This window comes from Delphinus delphis, chromosome 4 (genome assembly GCF_949987515.2).
Source record: "Delphinus delphis chromosome 4, mDelDel1.2, whole genome shotgun sequence".
NCBI classification, from domain to species: domain Eukaryota; kingdom Metazoa; phylum Chordata; class Mammalia; order Artiodactyla; family Delphinidae; genus Delphinus; species Delphinus delphis.
In genome coordinates this window covers 89504345-89531896 of record NC_082686.1, presented here as the reverse complement: position 1 = coordinate 89531896, position 27552 = coordinate 89504345, and the positions used below count along the sequence as shown (strand labels likewise).

At 35.8% G+C, this 27552-nt stretch overlaps 1 protein-coding gene across 4 annotated transcripts in view; it reads right to left on the bottom strand.

The window, feature by feature from the left end:
• Window positions 1-27552, bottom strand: part of TBL1XR1 (TBL1X/Y related 1) — a 188412-nt gene that overhangs the window by 65531 nt on the left and 95329 nt on the right. For 2 of the 4 annotated variants that reach the window (XM_060011112.1, XM_060011113.1), the window contains exons 2-3: window positions 26091-26165; window positions 10490-10606 (exon numbers count right to left, since the gene is read on the bottom strand). The gene's annotated coding sequence lies outside the window, so the exon portion shown is untranslated. The remainder of the gene's footprint in view (window positions 1-10489; window positions 10607-26090; window positions 26166-27552) is intronic. The other 2 variants (XM_060011110.1, XM_060011111.1) reach the window with 1 other exon arrangement.

The window sequence follows — 27552 nt, the reverse complement described above, 5'->3', positions numbered from 1 at the left end:
GAAAGGACACACTTAATCCTTAATATTCACTAATTATGCCTGAAATATAGCCCGATTCATAAGAGGCACCCAATTATTATTTGTTGAAAATAAATAATGTTTTTTTTCCCATTAGTCAGTAGTATTTAAAAAGACCAAAAGATAATCTTCAGTGATGACTACAAATCAATGTTCCTTCTCATCCACTCCTATATTGATCTCTATCACCCTCTCAACTTCAATAACTTGTAACTCCATTTTTTTTTTTTTTTCGGAGAAAGGGGTGGAAGAAAGAAAAAGGCCGCATTCCAGTTTCTAGCCCACTAGTGACTCTTGCTTAGTGTGGTATATCAAAATCACCTGTGGCAGCTTCTTCAAAGTAATGTCATAAACTTTGTGACAGCTCGGAAAACTCTTAATTCAGGGTCAGCAAGTCAGAAGTACAGCCCAGGCATGTCGATCTTAACAAGTTCCTCGGGTCATACAAACCATGCCGACATCACACTACACACTTCAAAAAACTTCTTTATCTTTAAATCCTGAAACTGTAAACAAAACAAAACACACACATCCTCTTTTTCACTGTAAACTCCTTATATCTTTGATCTACTCAGTTTCTTTTTTTTACACTTATTTTTCTGAATTTTTAAAATTCTTATTAGTTATCTATTTTACACATATCAGTGTGTACATGTCAATCCCAATCTCCCAATTCATCCCACCACCACCCCCCTGCCACTTTCCCCCCTTGGTGTCCACACGTTTCTTCTCTACATCTGTGTCTCTATTTCTGTCCTGCAAACCGGTTCATTTGTACCATTTTTCCAGGTTCCACATATATGCGTTAATATACATTATTTGTTTCTCTCTTTCTGACGTACTTCACTCTGTACGACAGTCTCTAGATCCATCCACATCTCTACAATTTCATTCCTTTTTATGGCTGAGTAATATTCCATTGTATATATGTACCACATCTTTACCCATTCAAATATCAACGGACATTTAGGTTGCTTCCATGACCTGGCTATTGTAGACAGTGCTGCAATGAACATTGGGGTGCACGTGTCTTTTTGAATTATGGTTTTCTCTGGATATATGCCGAGTAGTGGGATTGCTGGATCATACGGTAATTCTATTTTTACTTTTTTAAGGAACCTCCATACTGTTCTTCATAGTGGCTCTGTATCAATTTGCATTCCCACAAACAGTGCAAGAGGGTTCCCTATTCTCTACACCCTCTCCAGCATTTGTTGTTTGTAGATTTTCTGATGATGCCCATTCTAACTGGTGTGAGGTGATACCTCATTGTAGTTTTGATTCGCATTTCTCTAATAATTAGTGATGCTGAGAAGCTTTTCATGTGCTTCTTGGCCACCTGTATGCCTTCTTTGGAGAAATGTCTATTTAGGTCTCCTGCCCATTTTTGGATTGGGTTGTTTGTTATTTAATGTTCAGCTGCGTGAGCTATTTATATATTTTGCAGATTAATACTCTGTCCATTAATTCATTTACAAATATTTTCTCCCATTCTGAGGGTTGCCTTTTTGTCTTGTTTGTAGTTTCCTTTGCTTTGCAAAAGTTTTTAAGTTTCATTAGGTCCCAATTGTTTATTTTGTTTTAAGTTCCATTACTCAAGGAGGTGGATCAAAAAAGATCTTACTGTGATTTATGTCAAAGAGTGTTCTTCCTATGTTTCCTCTAAGAGTTTTATAGTGTCCGGTCTTACATTTAGGTCTTTAATCCATTTTGAGTTTATTTTTGTGTATGGTGTTAGGGAGTGTTCTCATTTCATCCTTTTACATGTAGCTGTCCAGTTTTCCCAGCACCACTTACTGAAGAGACTGTCTTTTCTCCATTGTATAGCCTTGCCTCCTTTGTCATAGATTAGTAGACCACAGGTGCGTGCGTTTATCTCAGGGCTTTCTATCCTGTTCCATTGATCTATATTTCTGTTTTTGTGCCAGTACCATATTGTCTTGATTACCGTAGCTTTGTAGTATAGTCTGAAGTCAGGGAGTCTGATTCCTCCAGCTCCGTTTTTTTCCCTCAAGACTGCTTTGGCTATTCCGGGTCTTTTGTGGCTCCATACAAATTTTAAGATTTTTTTGTTCCAGTTCTATAAAAAATGCCACTGGTAATTTGATAGGGATTGCACTGAATCTGTAGATTGCTTTGGGTAGTACAGTCATTTTCACAATATTGATTCTTCCAATCCAAGAACATGGTATACCTCTCCCTCTGTTTGTGTCATCTTTGATTTCTTTCATCAGTGTCTTATAGTTTTCTGAGTACAGATCTTTTATCTTCTTAGGTAGGTTTATTTCTAGGTATTTTATTCTTTTTGTTGCAGTGGTGAATGGGATTGTTTCCTTAAATTCTCTTTCTGATCTTTCACTGTTAGTGTATAGGAATGCAAGAGATTTCTGTGCATTAATTTTGTATCCTGCAACTTTACCAAATTCACTGATTAGCTCTAGTAGTTTTCTGATAACATCTTTAGGATTCTCTATGTATAATATCACGTCATCTGCAAACAGTGACAGTTTTACTTCTTCTTTTCCAATTTGTATTCCTTTTCTTTTTCTTCTCTGATTGCCGCGGCTAGGACTTCCAAAACTATATTGAATAATAGCGGCAAGAGTGGACATCCTTGTCTTGCTCCTGATCTTAGAGGAAATGCTTTCAGTTTTTCACCACTGAGAATGACATTTGTTGTGGGTTTGTTGTATATGACCTTTATTATGTTGAGGTAGGTCCCCTCTATGCCCACTTCTGGAGAGTTTTTATCATAAATGGGTGATGAATTTTGTCAAAAGCTTTTCCTGCATCTATTGAGATGAACATATGGTTTTTATTCTTCTATTTGTTAATATGGTGTATCACATTGATTGATTTGCATACATTGAAGAATCCTTGCATCCCTGGGATAAACCCCACTTAATCATGGTGTATGATCCTTTTTTTTTTTTTGGTACGATCCTTTTAATGTGTTGTTGGATTCTGTTTGCTAGTATTCTGTTGAGGATTTTTGCATCTATATTCATCAGTGATAGTGGTCTGTAATTTTTTTTTGTAGTATGTGTATCTTATTTTGGTATCAGGGTGATGGTGGCTTCATAGAATGAGTTTGGGAGTGTTCCTTCCTCTGCAATTTTTGGGAAGAGTTTGAGAAGGATGCATGTTAGCTCTTCTCTAAATGTTTGACAGAATTCACCTGTGAAGCCATCCGGTCCTGGACTTCTGTTTGCTGGAAGATTTTTAATCACCATTTCAATTTCATTACTTGTAATTGGTCTGTTCATATTTTCTATTTCTTCCTGGTTCAGTCTTGGAAGGTTAAACCTTTCTAAGAATTTGTGCATTTCTTCCACGTTGTCCATTTTATTGGCATAGAGTTGCTTGTAGTAATCTCTCAGGATGCTTTGTATTTCTGCTATGTCCTTTGTAACTTCTCCTTTTTCATTTCTAAGTTTATTGATTTGAGTCCTCTCCCTCTTTTTCTTGATGAGTCTGGCTAATGGTTCATCAATTTTGTTTACCTTCTCAAAGAACCAGGTTTTATTTTCATTGATCTTTGCTATTGTTTTCTTTGTTTCTATTCCATTTATTTCTGCTCTGATTTTTAAGATTTCTTTCCTTCTACTAACTTTGGGTTTTGTTTGTTCTTCTTTCTCTAGTTCCTTTAGGTGTAAGGTTAGATTGTTTGAGATTTTTCTTGTTTCTTGAGATGGCTTGTATTGCTATAAACTTCCCTCTTAGAACTGTTTTTGCTGCATCCCATTAGGTTTTGGATCATCGTGTTTTCATTGTCATTTGTCTCTAGGTATTTTTTGATTTCCTCTTTGATTTCTTCAGTGATCTCTTGGTTATTTAGTAACATGTTGTTTAGCCTCCACGTGTTTGTGATTTTTTTTCCCCTGTAATTGATTTCTAATCTCATGGAGTTTTGGTCAGAAAAGGTGCTTGATTTGCTTTTAATTTTCCTAAATTTACCAAGGCTTGATTTGTGACCCAAGATGTGATCAATCCTGGATAATGTTCCATGTGCATTTGAGAAGAAAGTGTAATCCGCTGTTTTCGTATGGAATATCCTATAAGTATCAATTAAATCTATCTGGTCTGTTGTGTCATTTAAAGCTTGTGTTTCCTTATTAATTTTCTGTCTGGATGATCTGTCCATTGGTGTAAGTGAGGTGTTTAAGTCCCTCACTATTACTGTGTTACTGTTGATTTCCTCTTTTATAGCTCTTAGCAGTTGCCTTATGCATTGAGGTGCTACTAAGTCAGGTGCATATATGATTGTTGTATCTTCTTCTCAGATTGATCCCTTGATCATTATGTAGTGTCCTTCCTTGTCTCTTGTAACATTCTTTATTTCAAAGTCTATCCTACCTGATACGAGTATTGCTACTCCAGCTTTCTTTTGATTTCCATTTGCATGGAATATCTTTTTCCATCCCCTTTCAGTCTGTATGTGTCCCTAGGTCTGAAAAGGGTCTCTTGTAGACAGCATATATCCATTTTGTATCCATTCTATGAGCCTGTGCCTTTTGGTTGGAGCATTTAATCCATTCACGTTTAAGGCAATGATCGATATGTATGTTCCTATTACCATTTTCCTAATTGTTTTGGGTTTATTTTTGTAGATCCTTTTTTTCTCTTGTGTTTCCCACTTAGAGAAGTTCCTTTAGCATTTGTTGTAGAGCTGGTTTGGTGGTGCTGAATTCTCTTATCTTTTGCTTGTCTGTAAAGCTTTTGATTTCTCTGTCGAATCTGAATGAGATCCTTGCTGGGTAGAGTAATCTTGGTGTTAGGTTCTTCTCTTTCATCACTTTAAATATATCCCTTCTGGCTTGTAGAGTTTCTGCTGAGAAATCAGCTGTTAACCTTATGGAAGTCCCCTTGTCCGTTATCTGTCATTTTTCCCTTGTTGCTTTCAATAATTTGTCTTTAATTTTTGTCAATTTGATTATTATGTGTTTCTCCTTGGGTTTATCCTGCCTGGGACTCTCTGTGCTTCCTGGACTTGGGTGGCTATTTGCTTTCCCATTTTAGGGAAGTTTTCAACTCTAATCTCTTCAAATATTTTCTTGGGTCCTTTCTCTCTCTCTTCTCCTTCTGGGACCCCTATAATGTGAATGTTGTTGCATTTAATGTTGTCCCAGAGGTCTCTTAAGCTGTCTTCATTTCTTTTCATTCTTCTTTCTTTACTCTGTTCCACGACAGTGAATTCCACCACTGTGTCTTCCAGGTCACTTATCCATTCTTCTGCGTCAGTTATTCTGCTATTGATTCCTTCTAGTGTAGTTTTCATTTCAATTATTGTATTGTTCATCTCTGTTTGTTTGTTCTTTAATTCTTCTAGGTGTTTGTTCCTTAATTCTTCTAGGTCTTTGTAAAACATTTCTTGCATCTTCTTGATCTTTTCCTCCATTCTTTTTCCGAGGTCGTGGATCATCTTCACTATCATTATTCTGAATTCTTTCCTGGAAGGTTGCCTATGTCCACTTCATTTAGTTGTTTTTCTGGGGTTTTACCTTGTTCTTTCAACTGGTACAAAGTCCTCTGCCTTTTCATTTTTTCTATCTTTCTGTGAATGTGGTTTTCCTTCCACAGGCCGAAGAACTGTAGTTCTTCTTTCTTCTGCTGTCTGCCCTCTCTACTCAGTTTCTAATTGAACAGATTTTCAAGATAACATCACGTTACTCATGCTTCTCAGTGTCCTCCAATCCCACATCATCCTCCTTAACTGTATCTGCATTCCCTCCATTTTCATGCAAACCTACTGATCAGACATTTCAAGAACTGTGACATTTAACTCACGTAGTCTTACCAATTCCAACTCAAGCACTGTAACTTATGTAAATCCCAAACCATGTTGTGTCTAAAACCATTCTGCAACCTCTGAGCTATTTAACAATCATTTTATTAGGTTTTTAACTTCCTTATCAGATTTGCCATCATGGATTTTCAAAAATTTTAACTTCTCTTAGGGGCCCTATCTCACTAAAAGCCCCTCAATCTCAGATGGCTTTAATTCTTTGGTAAAAGTTATTAGAACTTCCTTGATTTTTTGCTCAATTCAAAAATCTTTATTTTTATTCATCCTATTATCTTGTGCTGCCTCTCTGAGGAAGTAGTAGAAAAAGATACAAAAGAGAAAAAATAGTCTCTAACATTGAATCTGTAATTTGTTGGGTCTCCTACATATACTATTTAACTAGTAAAATCACTAGCCCTTTGTAAAGGAATTTAATACAGTGGCTAACAAAAACAATAGCTTTTTTCTGCTCCAGTAGTAAGCACCTATACAGATGAGAAAATAAATATTCCACTTACAAGAGCAAAAAACTATTAAATATTTACAAAAGAAACTAACAAGAAAGGCACAGATTTATGTGACCAAACATAATAGTCAATTGAAAAATACAAAGATCTGAACAAAGGAAGAGGCTGCATTATTGTGCAGACTTGAGCTGTCACAAGTAACTATCCATCTGAAAGGAAATAAAAGTGGGCCCACATGTTTTACTCTAGACAAAACTTAATTCCAAAATATTTAAAGCACATAAATGTGTATGTTTGTGTATATATGTGTATGTGTGTACATATACACAGATACTTCACATATATCAACACATCTTAAAGAAACATCGAAGCTACATGTCCAATCTAGAGAGCAGGAAAAAAATCTTTTTAACCAAGACTGGAAACTCAAATACTATACAAGAAAAGACAGCTATATCTGAGTACATAAAGATCCACTAGATATCAAGAAAATACATATCAAAGTAACATGGAGTAAAATTATACTCATTAAAATTGGTAAAAATTTAAAAGATCTAGAATGTTTATTTCTGGCAGGAATGTGGGAATAGGTCACATAGTGCAAGAGGAAATGTGAAAAAAAAACCCTTTGGAAAACAATCTGGCAACTTTTTAGTAAAAGTAAAAACACTAGACTGGAACATAAGAATTTCCCTTTTTTTGTTTGTTACAATGGTCACACAGCTGCAATGTCACGTAGTTCAACTAATACATACACTCTACAACACAGAGAAATAAAAGCACAACTTCTTAAGGATGTTTAAGAACGCTTTTTTAGTGGCAAAGGTTGGCGGGGGGGAGGAAATACAGTGAATGCCCATTAAAGGAGAGTATCAAAACAAGATCATGGTACATTCATAATATTCATGGATTATAAAGTCATCAAAAAACAATAAACTGATGGAGGAGGGAGCAAAAGAAAAAAGTACACAACAAGAAGTATAAGCATATCCACACATTTAAGTAAAAGAATACATGTACACATATAAAGAAGAAAAACATCTGTTACTGTTAAAATTTTATGGACTCTAAATAACTTTACTAATCAACTCGAAATTCAACAGGTCTTCATACTCTTTCATTACTTCACACTCCTTGCCATTTCCAGCATTTGAGAAGACTGAAATAAAAAATCTTTAAACTTCCAGCATTTGACTTTCTGATTCTGTCCTCTTCTATCTCTTTTACTGATTTTTCTTCCTGCCCTACATGGGTACAGCTGACTTCTTTTTTAGTCCTCTGATCTTCACTCTACTACCCCAACTAAGGATCTCATCCACTCTGAAGAATTACAAAACCACCAACTCTCCCATTGCGTGCCACTCTCTAACACGTCCCCTCATCTTTCCCATTCCAAACATTCCAGTTCCAGCTGACTGATGTGCAAATATACGTCCTTTCAGATATCATCACTCGGCATTATTAGCGGCAATTTATGCCCTATACTCCCAACGTGTTTCTCCTCTTGCCTGTAACTAATTCCATCATTCATCAACACTTTAAATTTTAGTATTATATTGGATTCAATTTTCTACCTCAGCTTTTACCTGCAATCCTTTGGATTCCATCTTCTCTTACCTATACAACGCCACTTTCAACCATGCCTTCCTTTCTGCAGTACCTACCACCTGTATTACTACAATAACTTCAATGTCTCCTAGGTTTTTTCATACTGTCTTCTAAAATCTATGCATAAAACATAACCCTGATTATGTCATATGTATTCATTGGTATCTATTAGCTTCCACATTTACTCTAAATTGTTTATCGAAGCATTTAAGTTCTCCTTCTCCATATGGTCTCAAAGTATCCATCTACCTGTACAGCACCTTCCTTGAATGTACTCTACCTTCAGGTGAATATATTTGTATCATTCTAACATCCCCCCAATTCCCACATTTCTGCTTTTTAAGCTCTTTGTTCCAACTACAAGTGGTGAAATTTTTCTATTCTTCAAATGTCATCTCCTTATGAAGCCTATTCAAATGCCAACCCTGAAAAAGATGCTTCCTCCTTTCCACCTGTACCCCAAAGCATAGTTTTTTGGGTTTTTGTTTCTTTTAAAAAAAAAAAAAAACCCTTTTCAAAACTGGTCAGTAGTTAAAAAACAACTGTTAGGTTAGAAATCAGAATGTTGCTATTTTCTTTCAAATGCTACTGTTTTTGACATTAAGACATTTAACCTCCCTGAGCCCCAGTTTCTCATTCTGAAAAATAGAAATAAAATCTAATCTACACACCTCACAGGTAGGTAGGAGTGCATGGAAAGCCAATTTATAATTTACATGTTAACATTGTTATTATATCACCTTTATTGTGCATATTTGATTTTTTAGTCACTACCAAATTAAAGCATTTAAAAGGCAGCCTGGGGCTTCCCTGGTGGCGCAGTGGTTGGGAGTCCGCCTGCCGATACAGGGGACACGGGTTTGTGCCCCGGTCCAGGAAGATCCCACATGCCGCGGAGCGGCTGGGCCCATGAGCATGGCCACTGAGCCTGCGCATCCGGAGCCTGTGCTCCGCAATTTGAGAGGCCACAACAGTGAGAGGCCCGCGTACCGTAAAAGAAAAAAAAGAAGAAGAAAAAAGGCAGCCTGTACTTTATATTCTAGCACTCAACACATAATAGCTATAAAATATATATATATATATATACACATCTTCATAAGTCATAAAATATAGCTCTCATGCATAAGAAATATAATCAAAGCACAATTCATGTAAAACATCCTACAATCGTTCTCCCCACAGATATATTTTCAGAAAAACTACTGTCACGTAATATATTTCTGGACCTCTGATTTAGTTCACCTGAAACACAAAACACAATTAGTTAACTGGCAGGTGGGTAGGGACCCTTTAAAATGGCTGATAAATAGCTAAACAGTGAAAGAATTGCAGTAACACATATATATAATACATATGTAAGTGATTAAGGTGTGACTATGATGGCAGTATTCTACCAATCCAACAAACTTATCCAGCATTCATAGTTGAGCATTAGTGCTTTAGTTTACCCTAAAATTCTAGAGGTTAATGTTATGGTTATTTCAGTGACATGAAACAAGAGATTTTTAAAAATATATACAAGAGAAGCATGTTAATTTTGTCTAAGCTGAAAGATTTTGTCTTTTCCTAATTCCATAAAAAGCAAAATTAATGATGGACAGTGTTTATAAAAAACTTTTATAAAAATGGAAGAGTGGAGATGATACTTTGGTCCTAAAGAAACTTACAAATCTTGAACTTAATTACAAGAACTTAGAAGTCCTTGAGTTACCTTTAAAAACCATACAAACCTGTAATAACTTGTCAAACCAAAAAGCAAGACAGCTACCTAAAACTAAGGTCTTATCTAAAGGACATAGGAACCAACCTGAAGAGGCTCTCACTAGCCAAAAATGGGACAATATGCACATCAATACAGAAAATAATTCAATAATCTAAAACACAATTGTGTTTAAAGCCATGAGTTCACAGGACAAGGCATTTTACTGCAACCATGCCACACTGTTGGCTAATATTTCTTGGCATTTTGTTATTTCACCAAAAAATTGCTTTCATATTTGGTACCACATCTGCTCTTAGATCTCATATACACACTCTTGTACTTACCTACTTATATTTCACTTCTTAAATCTAAACCTAAGATTCCATAAATTGTTCCTGTTATGAATTTTAATCTACTGTTGCTATAGTGCCTGGTAAGGCTACCGTGGTTACTGATAAGAAACCTTGTTACTAAGAGTTTAGCTCTTAAAAATAATGGTCAAGGGCTTCCCTGGTGGTGCAGTGGTTGAGAGTCCGCCTGCCAATGCAGGGAACGTGGGTTCGTGCCCCGGTCCGGGAAGATCCCACATGCCGCGGAGCGGCTGGGCCCGTGAGCCATGGCCGCTGAGCCTGCGCATCCGGAGCCTGTGCTCCGCAACAGGAGAGGCCACAACAGTGAGAGGCCCACGTACCGCAAAAAAAAAAAAAAAAAAAAAAAAAATAATAATAATAATGGTCAAATGCCAAGAAGAAGTAGCAGCAAAATAAAGTCATGAGTAATTGGGCTATATATTATGGATTAAAATAGGTATGGGTAAAAAAGGAAAATGAAAGTTAAGAATGATGAAGAGCAGCTGATGAGTAGCTATTACTTTGTGTGTTCATTTGGGGGGAAAAAAAAAAAGCTCACCCTGTACGTGATGTTGCCGAGTTCCATAAACAAACATCAGGCAGCATGATGTAATAGAAAGAGTCCTGGACTGAGTCAGGAGACCTCTGTTCTAGTCCAAGCCCTCAGTTTCCTCATCTGTAAAATGAGGGTGCTGAATTAGATAATCTGAAAGGGCTCCTCTAGCTTTAACATTGAGGATTCTACAGATGAATTTAGGAAGAAGCAATAAAATGCAGGATTTTTGTTAACAGTAAAGTTAACATTGCAAACAGCAGGTGGAACAGGGATGAAAACAATTTTCACAAATATTGAACTGCAAAAAGCAATTATTTCATAACTTTTAACTACCAGAAAGGTTTTTACAATATACCAGCCTTAGTAAGTAACATTATCATCTAAACTAGATTAGCAGTGAGTGACCAAATTATGACCTCAAAAAACCTATTCAGCAGCCAGACTGCCCAAGTAAATCTTGGAAACAGTACAGGAACACCTTTGGGCTAGTAATTACTTTAGGTGATAAAATGCCTCATAACTTTCCACAATTAAGTAACTGAACAAAGAGTAAAATGACACAAAAAATGATTAGAGTAAATTAAACAATTACTTTTAGTTGCAATAAAACAATAATTATGCTATGATATCCTTCTTTGTTAATGAGAGTATTTTCCCTAAGCATAATAATTTCTTTCCTGGTTAGCTCTCAAAATAGAACCTGGCTTCTTCTGACAACAAGGTAATTTGAAATAACTGACATTTTTTTCCACTGGTGACACAAAGAAATATAAAAAGAGAAGAGTATCTTTTGTTTAAGTTTTCTATACTGAAAGAAATCAAGCTTCTATAAGTAACAAATAATAGAAAGGCTCTGGTGCCTCAAAAACTTGTGGTTTCCTAACTGCAATTTCCTAAATATAGGTAATTAACTGATTGGTCCTAGCTAATCATCCAGGGTCTAATAAATTCAGTTTTAAGTTCATAGATCAGCTGATGTTATACTTTATTTTTTTATTTATGTGAATCCTATGATTTTCACCTGGCAGACTTTTAAAACTCTAGGTATATGAGAACCAATAAACATATCTCTACAAAAACATATCTCTACTATCAAGAATCTATCAAGGGCTTCCCTGGTGGCGCAGTGGTTGAGAGTTCCCCTGCCAATGCAGGGGACACGGGTTCGTGCCCCGGGAAGATCCCACATGCTGCAGAGCGGCTGGGCCCGTGAGCCATGGCCGCTGAGCCTGCGCGTCTGGAGCCTGTGCTCCGCAACGGGAGAGGCCACAACAGTGAGAGGCCCGCGTACCGGAAAAAAAAAAAAAAAAAAAAAAAAAAACTATCAAAAATCTCTTTTAAAGGATGTAATCTATATCTTTTAAAGGATTTAAAGATAAAATGAAACAGTCAATGAAAAAAACTTGTTTTTACAGCTTACTTTATGCAAATTACATAGTGATTATAAAATAAATTGGCATACACACAATTCCATTAATTATTCACTTGAACATTTCACCCTGGCAATATAATACCTAATATGTTATTCAGAATCACTAATAAAATTTCTCTCTGGCTGGCAGAAACAAAGACAAAAATAAAGCTGTCTTGATGGTAATGAAATTTGTTCTTGGCTAGTCTTAAAATAGTTGTGATATCCATGTATCTCTGAGACAAAAAAATCTGGGAAACAAAATTTTCCCTCACATGAAATATATTTTCGATTTTAATCTGGGTATTTTGATTTACAGCCCTAATGAGTTGATTAAAATAACCTTACACTTAGCTGCACACAGTAGAAATCAGTATGATATGTGAAGCATACTTTAGGGTGCTATTTTGAGCCTAAGCTGTTTTCAGCAATTTACTCCAACTACCTCACTTCCCCCTCCCCCCATAACTTTTTCAGAGACACTTAAACATTATGCTTATTTACTTATAAAAATACAATTACTAATGATTACTATAAGCAGTATTGTTTTTAGCCAAAATCAAACAGATGTAAACCAGCTCCTCAAAAATTCAGGACTGGTTGACTGTACTGGGTAAAGTATTATTCTCTTTGGAAAGGCGTTGGTACCAGGATTAGCAGTTAAAGGAGAATTTGATGTTTAAATAACTAGTTGGTATGTGGCAAGAAGCCCACTGGATTGTTCCTCACTAAATTTCAATTTGTAGAACATAAGCACATTTGTTATTCTTCCTACCACTTACATAGGTCAGCATACAGTACAATTTTCCCAAAGACCAAAACGCCTCATTTAGAGATCAATAATACAAAATTCTAGAAAGAGTTATAAATGGCTAGATGCTGCACACAAAACAGCAGCACAGTTGCTTTTTGTTTGTTTGGGGTTTTTTTGCAGCACATTTGCTTTGAGAAAGTTTTAATAGAAATGGTCGTTCTTTTTATTATTGCAATATAATTGGAAAAATAAAAACACAAAAGACCAAAAATAAGTCCAAACCTGACTAATTTCTGCTCACTAGAAATTATCAAGCCATTTAAACATCAATTAATTACATATAACTTTTTATTTTCTAAAATGTATTTAATAACTGCCTAGTTTTGTTCAAAGTTCTCATATCAGGCTTGGGGAAGAAAAAAACTGCCAATAAAAAGAAATTGAGATAATCAAATTAATGGCTAAAAAAATCTCACATTTCATAATTACAATTTATAGTTTAATATTTCAGTTTTCTCTCATCTTTATCCACTTATAATTTATTCCGATATATACATCTAAAAAATTCAGTGTATCATAACAGATTTCTGAAGAGTAAATTAAGATAAAAAATGAAATAGTATTGGGCTTCCCTGGTGGCGCAGTGGTTGAGAGTCCGCCTGCCGATGCAGGGGACACGGGTTCATGCCCCGGTCCGGGAAGATCCCACATGCTGCAGAGCGGCTGGGCCCGTGAGCCATGGCCACTGAGCCTGCGCGTCCGGAGCCTGTGCTCCGCAACGGGAGAGACCACAACAGTGAGAGGCCCGCGTACCGCAAAAAAAAAACAAAAACAAAAACAAAACAGTATTTTAGAATGGTTATCCTTAATACTGGATATTATGTCAATTTTTTTTAATAACACTATACTTATCTCTCAAAACTTTATAAAATTACAAAATTCTGGAACAATGATCATTTGCTTTTTAATAGAACAGCTTATTAACATACAATTACCATATTCCTAAAATACAGATTATTTTTAAAAATAAATTCTCATCATTCAATCTAACAATTTTAGCATAAAAATCATGTAGCATTCCTCTTCTGAAGGATGAATACAACACAGTAAAAAATGTGTCCTAAACCATACTTTATACACCACAATTGGCCAATTAAAAGAATGGAAAGGGAATCTAATAATTTCCTCTAATAGCATTTTCAAAACTTGTTCAAAATAAGCAGCCCCAGGGATTCCATCTCCCACTAATTACATTTAACTCTGATCACACTCTAATTATGTATCCATTCCCTCAGAATTTATGTATGATAAATGATCTTAGTGAGATTTTGCTATATCACTCTGAAGTAATCAAATTATTGTGTGGATGTTTGCCTTCCCACTTTAGTTGTTTATTTCTACTTCTATATCTTTCTACATCCTGAACAGTTCAGAGCTTAGTGCATAGGCAGAAAATTGTCAATGATAAACTCTTTAACCTATTTTTGAAATTCAGAGAAATATCAATTTTTATGAAAGCCACTAAAAACAACGTACTAACAGCAGGAAACTAGTTTATACTGCCTAGTAGTATCTTTTATTCAATATAATGTTTCATTTTGCAAATTTCACACATTCAGAAAAACTGAAAGCACTGTACAAAGCATATTCACATAGCTATCACCAAGACTTTAAAGTTAACACTTCCTTCTACTTGTTTTACCACAATTATTAATTAATCTTAATTTTTTAAGCATTCCAAAAAAAGTTACAGATATCAGTAAACTTCCCCCATATATAACTTCATTATTGCCTATCATTAACTATAATAAAGTATTTAGTATGGTTTTTCTCTTAAAGTAAAAATTTCATGCAAACAAAATACAATGGATACTTACAAGGTGTACCATTCAATGAGTTTTGACAAATGCGTAAACTCAAGTAACTCTAATCCCTAACAGGACATAGGATACTACCATCACCCTAGAAAGTTCCCACATATCTTTTCCTACATAATCCCTGTCCCCAGCACCCATTCATCCATTTCTAAACCCTGCCAATGACTTTTCCCCCCAACACTGACTAGCTTTGCACCCTCCACCCCAATACACAATAGATATTTGCCTGTTTTTAGTACATCTTATAAACGGAACCATACATTATGTCCTGTTTTATGTAAGGCTACATTCATTCAGCATAATGTTTCAGAGATTAGTCAAAATTGCTTCATGTACCAATAGTTTGCTCCTTTCTACTGATCAATAGTACTCTGTGATACAAATACAGCACAGCTTGTGCATCTATTCTCTTGTTGATAGATACCTGGACTGTTTCCAGTATAGGGGTCAGCCCCCGTATTTGACAGTTTATACACAGAATTCGGTACTCGACCTCTGTGGTTCTTTCCTTCCTTAGGCTTCCCCCTCTTCCTCCTGTTGGGCTCCACTGCTCTGCAGCCGCTGTGGTAGTTCTGAACTGTGTGGCTCCTCAAGCCAGTAAGACTGCAAACCAGCCAACAGGAGCCTGCCCTCTGACAAAACACCATTGCAATGGGAAGCTCACCCAAGGCCATTCCCTTCTTTTAAGATACCACTCCAGACCAGTTTCTTCTTGTTTCTGTTTGCTCTACAGTGTCCTCTCACTTTTTTTTTTTTTTTCCATATGTTGTCCAGAGATTGCAGTCACTATTTGTGGGAGGATTTGTCCTATAGGAGTCACTACCCCATTTTTTGGAATTATAACCCCCTACTATGCTTAAGAACACACTTATTCAAGACTGTAATTGACATACCTCCTTTCTCATGTTTTTTCCCCTCGAGACCCTGATTGAGCCAGTCCCCCTGATTCAAAAGAGACAAACTAAACCAGGAAAAAGAGGCCTCTGGGAGCTGGATCCTGTAATTCTGTATACGCATCAACCCAGGTCCCAAGTTCATCCCAGGATGTGGATACAGAACACACTCAAAAAGGCAAAGGCTTTGAGAACTGAAGATCTGAGCCACCGCCAGCATCCCACACTAACACCGAGGGATGCACGTGAGGAGTACACCCAAAGCAGCGGAGCAAAGGCTTTGAACACTGAACTCACAGTGGAACCACTGTCCATGACACAAACAGAACTTCCAGTGAACGTGTCTGTTTTCAAACAGACGAAAAAATCATCATCATCATCATCATCATCATCATCATCATCTCCTGAGAGGATACAATAAAAAACTACTCAACATACAAAGAATCAAGAAAATCTAATTCCCAAAGAAAAAGAAAATAACAGATGCCAATCTTGAGATGATCTAGATGTGAGAAATATCAAACAAAGATGTTAAGGCAGCTGTTTTATCCATCCTCCACGGGCTAAAGGTAGGCACTTGAAATGATGGTAAAGACAGAACTTCTCAGAAGTAGAAAGTATAAAAAGAACCAAACGGAAACTGTATAACTGAAAAATCTAGGGGAAAAGTGATTTGACAAGAAAATAAGTGTAGACAAAGGAGAGCAAATATTGATCTTCCTGAATAAGAGATTAACACAAACAGATGAGAATAAAAATCTAATTTTAATAAAAGAAAAATTTCCTCACAGTTTGTACCTTTAACTCTTAACTATAGTGGGAAAAAAACCCTAGAGATCTCTAGCCAAGATGCCTTAATCTTTATTATTCTGTCTCCTCTTGAGGTCCTGTGAAAGCACTCATGATTCACCTTTGAAGAATATTCAAATTCTATACAGTTTGTATTAACACAGAATTTAAAAGAAAGCTGGACTACAAATTAGGGGGTCTGGTTCAAGTCCTGGTGCTCTACTGTAACAAAGTACGTGATCTGGCATCACTTCTCTAAGCCTTGGGTTCTCATTTTATAAATAATGACAACCTACTTAGCTTTGTAATGTAGTCCCATGATCTATTTTAGGAACTCTGAGGGTCAGTCCAGTTTCCCCAGATCTTAAGTTCTTTATCGCTCTAATTACTTGTTTCTGGCAGACAAGGAGAATCTTTAGGTCTGGTAGCTATGACCAGCAAGGTATAGAACAACACTGTCAATAGACATACAATGCAAGCCACAATGCAGACCACATATTTAATTTTAAGTTTCTAGTAGCCCAAGTAAAACTTAAAAAGAAATAGGTGGCAACTGATTCTAATAATGTATTTTTATTTAATCCAATATATCCAAATATTATAATTTCTTGAAATCCGTATAAGATTGAGATTTCACTTTTTTAAAAAACTGTCTTCAAAATCCAGCATGCATTTTATATTTACAGTACATCTGAGTTATAACCAGTCGTTATTTCAAGTGCTCAACAGCTACACCTAGAGTGGCCACAACACTACCCAGTGCAGGTGCAGCTGTGGGGTGGGAGGGGAGGGGAAAGTGAGGCAAAGGCAAACAAGGCCCAAGGTGTCTTGATGACTTATCTGCCTTATATATACACACACAAAAACTGTATGCCACTGATGGTTATGAGATCTGCCATGGTACAGGCAGGAGGACAAATCAGAGAAAGCCTGGTTTTGAAATAAAGTTCCATCTCTACCATGGGTAGAACTGCAGTAAAAGAAAAAAAAATGGCTTATGTATATTTCAAAATAAATGAATTAACAAGTATTGAATATTTACTTTTATGAAAGACAATGTTTATTCTATCCTATCCACAACTGAGGGCAAAGTATGTAAGAAATACATTAAAAGACTTTATAAAACAAATACATTTCTCAATTAAATGAATTAAAAGACTGGTGAAAGGGGCCTCCCTGGTGGCGCAGTGGTTGAGAGTCCGCCTGCGGATGCAGGGGACGCGGGTTCGTGCCCCGGTCCGGGAAGATCCCACATGCCGCGGAGGGCTGGGCCCGTGAGCCATGGCCGCTCAGCCTGCGCGTCCAGAGCCTGTGCTCCGCAACAGGAGAGGCCACAACAGTGAGAGGCCCACGTACCACAAAGAAAAAAAAGACTGGTGAAGGATACACAAAATGTTTTAAAAGTACACAATATTCAATTCAGATGCTTTGCTGTGACTTATTTAGCTTCTGAAATTTCAGCCAAAGTATTGAATCCCTCCTCTGAATGAAAATAACAAAAAGCTTAAGTAAATCTGCAAATACTGAAACCCCTGTTTTTTTTTCATGGATATAATGTTTTTAAAATGGACTCTACAACAGTTTCATTCCTTAATTGTTCCTCAGGTAAAACAAAGGGCAATAACCAATCTCTGTAAGAACCCAGAGTCCCACCCCAGTTCCATCATGTCACAGTTCCTATCATTTCCATATGAGAACAGAAATACATACGCATTCTCAGAAGAGAGGACAGAACTGTGGAAACAGACTTGATTCAGACTTCCGACTCTACAATTTATTATCTAGGTGATTATAAACAAGAATGATGGTCTCCTCATCTATAAAACAGAAATATTAACAGCCTCACAGAGTGACAGAGACATTTAAATAAGATATCTACTCTCTCTCTCAGAACACTCACTCATCTTTCCATTTTTTGTCTGATTTTAATTTACTTTTTCATATATCAAAAAACTTTAAACTAATGAAAATGTCTCTTGGTGTCTCCTACACATTTAGTATGTTTCTATGTACTCTGTTCTAAACTCATAAACCCTTATGCTCTAAATCATTTTTTTAAAATATCAGATTACAATGAACTCAAAATGATTCCATTAAACTCTGACTGGAAATGAATGTCAAATCAAGATGGTCCTTTATACATATATATATATATATATATATATATATATATATATAATATATATATAAATAAGAACGTTAGCATTTTTTAAAAAAAAGATCCTCCTTACAGGAGGAAATAGTAATCATAGTGTAGGAGAAAAAAATAGGCATTATGAAGGAACTCTGTTAAAAAGAACCAAGAGAAAAATCAAAAGATATGACTGAAATTAACTGGCTTACAGAAAAGGACAGAACATGAAGAAGCAAACAAACAGTTAAATTTGGAAACTCCTGTCTTTTACACACCAAACTTCAGTATGTTAGTTTTTCTTTGGAGCAAAAACTTAAAACTCAAATTTTTTTAAAAAGCAATACTATCCCCTGGGAAGATGGATGGATTGATGAAAGAAAGCAAGGAGAAGACGACCCCAAATGGCTTCAATACACCTATGAAATATGGCCTGTAGTTTCAAATTTGGCTACACTGCTAATATGAGACAAGGCAGCTCAATCTTAAATGTGTCAGACCCTATTAAGACTGAATTTAACAAAGTGAGGTCAGTGTGAGAAGTTGCAAAAACTTAAAAAAATAAAGCCAGAAAATAATCAATGACAGGACACCTCTTGTTTTAACATTGTTCCATTAAATATTCATCCCTCTATGTAGGTGGAAGTCCTTGCTCACTTTATTTTGGGTTCCCTGAGACAAAAAGAGAGGTACATTTTATTTCTGGTTGCATGGTGCCTATATTAAGAACTTGTAGAACAGACACCAAGTTATCTGAAGCATGAAGATCAATTTTTAAATAGCAACATCAACTCACCATAACAAGTTCTACTATCACATTTAATTTAAGGATTAAATCCATGAAAGAATCCACACCTTCTTTGCCTTCCAAATGAAACCACAGTCACTCAGGTTCCATTTTAGACAGTTGTATCAGCCTCACATCACACAACAAACATCCAATGGTAAAGATGAAGGCATTCAGTTAACTACAACTCCAATGTGCATGTGCTCTGCTCTTTTCAGCTTATCATTTGTTTTGTTTTTAATAGAAAATAAACCATACATTTTCAAAGGTATACTTGCTCAGACATAAGCAAAGGCATAGACCCCTCTGAAAGAAATTCAGCCTGTAGCTATTTTCAGCTCCATCCATTAAAAGGAAAAAAAAAAAAAAGAAATCCCCAAAACTAAGAGAGCTTCAATGTAACCCTCTTACTATTGACTTGAAAATTAGTTCTCCAGAGGCATAAATTCTCAACCAAAATAAAATAAAGACTTCACACAGTCTTGTCTATATGGCAGTGCCATTCATGCTTCACATTTAGTAATACCACTTCAAAAGTACAGGACAGTGAAAGACAGATGATAAATAATGACAATGAACTTCTCTACAGTGAACAAAACAAATTATTTTACAGATGACACGCTTGAGAAGTGGAGAGTAAAAGGGAACAGATCACTAGCTCCTCAATACGCACCACACTGCTTCCTGGGAGTTACCTCTTGGTAGGGTTACAACTCTGGGGTCTTATCCTCAGTCTGGCAAGCCATAATTTACTTTTATCTGTTCTCTTGGGATAATCAAGTTCTAGGAGAACAGATGTTAACAAAATACACTAGAGCAATTTATGAATGAGAAGAATGATTTACTAATTTACACTGAGAAATATAGTTGCCAGTAGACTAGAATATTCATCGATGCAACAGAGGCTGGCAGTGTCCAGCCCATAACCCCTGATCACTCAGTTTTCCTTAGGAACTAGGCAGCTTCTTACTGCAAACACCTGAAGGTCATCTCTGGCCACAGTTAGGTCAGAGGGGAAGTTCTAAGGAGCTGATGCCCTGCCCTTCCCAAAGCATAACTCAACCAATAAGGAATAGAGTTGGTGGACAAAGTACCCCAACTTTCTTGACCCATGAGTGGAAGAGCTGAGAGGCATGTTCTACATACTGGCTCCCAGAGGTCCCCACAAGATGTGAGTCCCAACAGTCTAACATATTAACTTACTCAAAGGCATCTTGTACTGGCCTCCTTTCTTCCTTTTCTCATTTCCCCACAGGAACTTCCTGGGTTCAGCTTTCAAATAAAATGGTTATAATCGAGGGTCTGATTCCACGGAAATCAAACCTCAAACAACTGGTCAGCGAGGTTCTATTCTTAGCAGGAAAATCTTGTTGTTAAACCAAATTAAGTTTTAGAAGCTGTGGGATAACTGTAGAATTAGAACAAGAGAAAAGAGGAGGCCTAAAGGGATTGGTCAACAAAGTTGATAGACATTTCTTGAAAATGAGAATCTACCTTTGGAACAGTTCAAAGAAAAAAAACATACAAATTGTTCTAAAACACATAAGATGCAAATTAGAGCTACATTGAGACACCATTTCTCAACTATCAGATTAAATATGTATATATCCAAAAAGTTCTGACTATACACTGTTTACAAGTGGGAAAACAGACACCCTCATACATTACTGGAAATAATATAAGATGGCATAAAACCTACAGAAAAGAATTTGGCAAACTGCCTCAAAATTACATGAACATTTATGCTCATACCTAAAACTGCCATTCGTGAAACAGCTAAGCTACATCTATGTAATGGACTACTCCACAGCTATTAAAAAGAATGAGGACTAACTCTATACACCACTATAAGGTGATCTCCAAAATGTTCAGTGTATATATATACACATAGGTTTGCTTATTTTTAAAAGTAGCAACCTAGTTAAACTTGGTTACCTATAAGGGGAAGAAGAAACTAAGTACATACTTCACTTTGAAGTAATATCAATGTTTTCTATAAAATTATAAGATTAAATCAATATTTTAAAATCCTAAAAATTAAAAATACAACGAAACAAATGGACCTGATTCTGTACTAAGTTGGTAGAAAAATCATACAAGTGGATTTACTTTGAGTACTTCAAAGTACTGTGAATGTAAACCCCCAGTGGGTCATGGGCCAAAGAAAAAGCAGTTTTCAGTAATCATATTGGTGGTACTGGTTTAAATATATAAAAATATATTTATAAAGATACAAATTATATTATGTACAATAATTTCATATTTATTTTATATATTTACATATTTACATCTTACATATTCTATATTTTATACCTTTAAATAATATATTGTTTTATACATTTATATGTTAAATATATATAACATTATACATAATATAAATATACAAAAGAAACAAGTTTATATAAATACCATTAGAAAAAGATTTTTCAGCATGAGAAAGGACGGAAATATTGAAATCAAAGAATTTAAGTTTGAAAAATTAAAATCCAACATTTTTATCAGATATATCACAGACATACCAGACATCCAGAAACAACGAATACCCTTAGCACTAGACTGTGGCTCTACATACTGCTTTCACTAAAAGGAACTGGACTTTCTGGAGACACAGCTGATTTGGGGACTAAGGAAGAACATGTGCAAGATGAGCTCAGGAACATCTTGTTATGTCAAAAAGCAAGGACGCTAGCAGAGACTACTAGAGTTGTGTCAAAAACATTCAGAAGTCAATTTAAAAAGGCTCCTTTGGCCAAGACAATCTGAGTATCCTAAGAATAAGAATAAAAACTACAATGCAATAACATATCAAATATTTAAATCCCCAAGCTCACAGAGACACTTTTTAAAAAGTCTTTGTTGGTCTACTTTTACCAGCATTCTAGGAAACAACTTAGCACTTTGAAAATTGGAAAATAAACTTATCTTCGAAACAGAAATAGAGTTACAGATGTAGAAAATTGGTAAATAAAGGGAAGAATCAAGAATTTGGTATGCCTTTCCGGTGCAAACTGTGCCACAGAGTAACCAAATATCTGATGAAGGAAGTTTCTCTTTATAGAAATATTACAGATAATAAATAGTGAGAGATGATCTAGGCAATGATCATCAATGGTCACCTAATATCACAAACAGAGACAAGCAAATATTATATGCCTCTTCATGGAATTACTTAGTACCACCTAAAAAATATTCTGCCATCCTACCCCCACCCCAAAATAATGCAAAAAAAAAAAAAACCTGAATTAGATTAATCTTTTAAATTAAAAAATTCAAGGGAAAGAGAGGCATTTTACTACAGGGATGCAATTAACAAAATACAGAACGAGGAAACCCTGCAAGACAAATAAAAAGGAAAATATAATAAAGAGGTAAAGCATAAGCTGTACGTAGCAACCAAATGTAATGTATGGACTTTGTTGTCAATCTGTAAAAGCTCAAACTAAAAGGATATATGGTGATATTAAGAAATTACTGTCTTCACCTCACACCCATTATTAGAGTGCTCACTACCCCAAAATGAAACAAACCAACCCTCACAACAGCCAAAAACTCTCACAGAAAATAACAGGTACTGGCAAGAATGTAGAGAAATCATTAGTGTTGGGAATGTAAAATGGTGCAGCCACTTTGGAAACGCGTATGGAGCTTCCTCAAAAAATTAAAACTAGAATTATCATATGACCCAGCAATCTCACTTCTAGATATTTATCCAAAAGAATTGAAAGCAGGATCTTAAAGAGATATTTGCACTTTCATGTTCACTGCAGCATTTGTCACCACAGCCAAAGTTGGAAGTAACCCAAATGTTCATTGATAGATGAATAAAGAAAATGATATATATGTACAAAAATTCCACCTTTTAAAGAGCAGAAAATCCTGTCATAAGATACAACACAGACAAACCTAGAGAACATTACTCTAAGTTAAATAAGCCAGTCACAAAAGACAAATACAGTATAATTCCACTTATATAAGATACTTAAAGACGTCAAACTCATGAAAACAAAATGTAAAGTGATTGTTGACGGCGGCTAAGGAGAGGAAGAAATAGGAGATTTTGTTCAAAGAGTAAAGAGTTTTGCAAGATAAAAAGTTTTTAGAGATCTGTTGTACAACAATGTGAATATAGTTAACACTACACTTAAGTGTACTAACTGTACACTTAAAAATGGTTAACATGGTAAATTTTACATTATGTGTTTTTTACTATAATTTTTTAAAGTATATTTAAATGCCTTTTCAAATAAAAAAATTACTGTCAATTTTTAAAGTGGGATAATGGTACTGTAGTATATACTTTTAAAAAGCCCACATCGGGCTTCCCTGGTGGCGCAGTGGTTGAGAGTCCGCCTGCTGATGCGGGGGACGCGGGTTCGTGCCCCGGTCTGGGAAGGTCCCACATGCCGCGGAGCGGCTGGGCCTGTGAGCCATGGCCGCTGAGCCTGTGCGTCCGGAGCCTGTGCGCCGCAACGGGAGAGGCCACAACAGTGAGAGGCCCGCGTACCGCCAAAAAAAAAAAAAAAAAAAAGCCCACATCTTCCATCGATACCTACTGAAATATTCATTAATGTAATCATGTGACATACGTACTGGCTCCAAAATAAATGGGGGTGGGGGTGGGGAAGAAAGAGGCATAACAACATGGGAGCAAAGTGGTTACAGGAAGCAAAGCTGGTGATGCTGCAGCTGGGTGAGAGTTCATCATGCCATTCTCTCTAGTGTACATCTAAAATTTTTCACACTGAATAATAATATATACCTACTGGTCACTGGGTTCTATTAATGCAATAAGATAATTACAGAAAGTAGCATGAAACATTTATACTGAAAAGTAGCTGTAAATCATGGTGACTTAAGGTGCTATGAGAGTTAAAATAACTTGCACTTAGGCAAATGAAGAGTGAGGCAAAAAAAAGAATATTCATGGTTCTTATATGAAAAACAAAGTTGAAGTGGGTGTGGGGGGGTGGCAGAGGTGACTTTTCACAAAGCATTCCCTTATGGCATTTCCAGAGAAAAACACGTGAGATAGTACACAGCACAGATTTAACCCCGAACACTACTACATTGCTCAGGCTCATGGGAAAACCACCATTTTGAACCCAGTATCTATAAACTTACTAGCACAAATTACAAATGTGTAGAAATGGCTTTGATGTCCACAGCTAGGCTATAAGCAAATTTGTGTAATCTTGACCTTCTTCATCTTTCACTCTAACACGTATACAGAATTAACACTAACATAAACATTTGTGATGGCAAATGTGTTTGAGATAATCTGATTTAAAATACAGTCTACAAGCTGCTCCTGAAACAAAACAAAACGACATGCAGGCTATGTGAGTGGCATATTACAAAGTCACCTGAGGACAGGCACTTAGAAGAGAGACCCAGTGGCATGGCACGTGGCTCTCAGACACCCAACAGGCCTGTGCAACTCACTTCTCAGGGGAAACGTGCCACAAATAGCTAAGACTCCAACAACCAAGAAAAATGCACAGGTTTCAAACGTGAACTTCAAAAAAGCCAGATACTCAAAATGCCTAAGATGAGCTGCTTACGTGAGGAAGTGTAGTGCTCCAGAAGAAACAAAAGATTTAATGATGGTTAATGGTCACCCAGGTACCATAAAGAACCCAGCAAGTATTTTCATATATTAATGAAGAACGGTGTCATCCTTCGTGCTAGGTAAAGCCAGAACAAAAATCCTTATTTTCCCCAACATTCCCCATTAACTACTGGGGGGAAGGAGGAAGGGAGAAGAAAAGGAGGCTGGAGAGGGGGAGAGGTCGTTTTCTTTTCAGCAGTAAGAATTCAGAAGATAGTTTAGGCAGAGGAAATCTTATTGAAATACTGACAAGTTCATCTTTAAAATGAATCATTTCCTAGGAATATTTTCACAGATAACTTTCCCATCTCACTCACTCATCCTGGTTCTAGTTAATTTTTACTACTTTTTATTTTAGACTGATGTATCTATAATTTCCCACCAAATTCTATAAACCTTAGCTTCTATAGCTCCCTGATTTAATATTTAAAATAAAAATTTAAGTAAAAATAATTAAAATTTTTGATAATGCACTATAGAAAACACTGTTGTTAAGCAATTAATTCTTTAAAAAAACAAAAAAAATAAAAACTCATTCTCCTGCTATTTATTGATGCCCCAAATACAGGGCCATACCATTTATATAAGGAATTACTTTTTGTAAGGTAAAAAACCATTCTGAATTCTAATGAACAGTGATGAGATCACTTAGCCTATAGCTAGAATAAACATTAGAAATTTAGTCCAATTCTATCACCAAATTTTACAAAAGTACTTGCCAAAAGTCATCCAAGACATATGCAGCAGAGAGCAACTCCCAATTCCCACAGAGTCCAGTGGTCTTGCTGCTCTATAACATAGTGGACATTTTCATTCCACAGAGAAAGGATTCTAAATGACCTTGTTAAATAAATAAGAATGGTTCTCCTGAAAATTATCCACTAACTAAAGACAGGTAGTATTTTAGCCATTTAACTGCCCATTAACTATAAATATTAGGAGAAATCCAATATGATTATTTTAGTAAGATGATGGACAAAAACACAAGAGCCATTACTGCCACTCTAAGTTAAGTTTAATGAAAAAAATTTTATTCACAAAATATAGTCCACATGTTAAAATATAAGATCTTAACTGTATAGTAACACTTTTCATTCTGATAGCCATAGCCAAGATAATAGAAATCTTCAAATTAGAGGTTTTGCCTTTTTTAAAAAAACACCAAATAATCAAACATTATTTTAAGTACCTTAAAAATTACGTTTTTTTAAAACATTTCTTCAGTTTGAGAACACATGTATTTTGTCAAACTGTGAAAAACTTTCAAAATTCTTACCAGATTCTTAAAAATAAGAGAATAATAAAAACAGAAATTAAAACAAGCTCTGACAAAAAGAGTAGTTGGAATTCTTACCATTGGCAGTGCATTGATGTGGGGATGTACAACTGAATGTCTGGTACTGCCAATCACAAATTGCTGTTGCTGATGCTAAGAAAAAGGAAAGTAAAATATTCAGTGTGTCTTAAAACAAATCCAGTTTAAAAGATTTCCCATACCAAATTTTACATGTATGAAATACTATTTATGTCTTTAAGGTCCCAACCAGTGAGTATCTTTCTCCTCCTAAGCAACTGCTGTCATAAACAGCAGCAAGTTTTGAGCGTGTAGTACGTGAGGCACTGAATCTTTACAACATTCCTAAAAGGTTGACACAATGAACAGAATGAGACTCAAAAGAGATGAATTTGCATAAAGGAGGCACTCACCCCCATTCAACTCAACTCATACAAATACTACTGCAATAGGGCCCAGTATAGCAGGTTCATAATCTATCATCAGGAGCTGTAAAGAATGGTATAAACTTATATGCTATATATTGTTTAATACAATAAAGAGAAATACCTAATTGGTTTTGAAACAATTTCAATCAAAACTTATTAAACCTTATCTCTTCAGAATTTATATTCTACGGAGTTTACCCAGTCTTCTCAATTGCTGAGTCACAGCACATTATTTTCCAAGAATCTTTTTTGCAAATATACAAGTGGTTTTTCACAACGCTGTCAGAGTGGCGACTCGGAACACTGACCAGGGCAACTCCCACCGTGTGCAAGCGTAGAGTGCATTTTTCTGCAGGAGTACAAGCTGATGCCAAACAAAGAAATGCAAGAGCTTTTCTTCGTACACCAAAAAGGTGAATTAAGTCAGTAACACTAAAAAGATAACTAAGCAAATACACTGAATAAATACAGAAAGAATTTAATCCCTTGAAATTTGCTCGTCTCTGATTTTATCTTTAATTGACTAGAACCCTCATTTGTGCTCATTACCAACTCCAAGGCCACACTAAATAACTTCAGTGCTGCTATGTAACTTTCAGACAGTTGAGCTGTAGGAATTAAATAATAGGAATTAAAATAATTCCTATTTTAATTCCTAGGAATTAAAATAATACTTATTAAACACACCACACACTTATAACTGGAATTATAGACAGCTATATCAACATACGATATTCCACCAGCCTTTTGGGGTTCAAGACAGTGAGCACCAAGCACCAAGGCTTTCTGGCACAAAACATTTATGAGCTAGTTGGTATTTTCTAGCACCTACTGAGGAAATGTCCTATAGACATCATGATTGAGCTCAAATAAAAACTAGATTACTGTCAGGCTCTGTCTAACTCAGGGTCATTTATTATGAACATCCATTATTTTACTATAAACTCTTCATGAATTTTTGAGCTCTAAGCTATGTAGTTTGGCATACATTCATTCTAATTATTTATAAATAATTAACATATGCTACTGAATTTTATACATTTTAAAACACACAAAACCGAAGTAAAAAATAAAGATAAATTATTTGCATATTT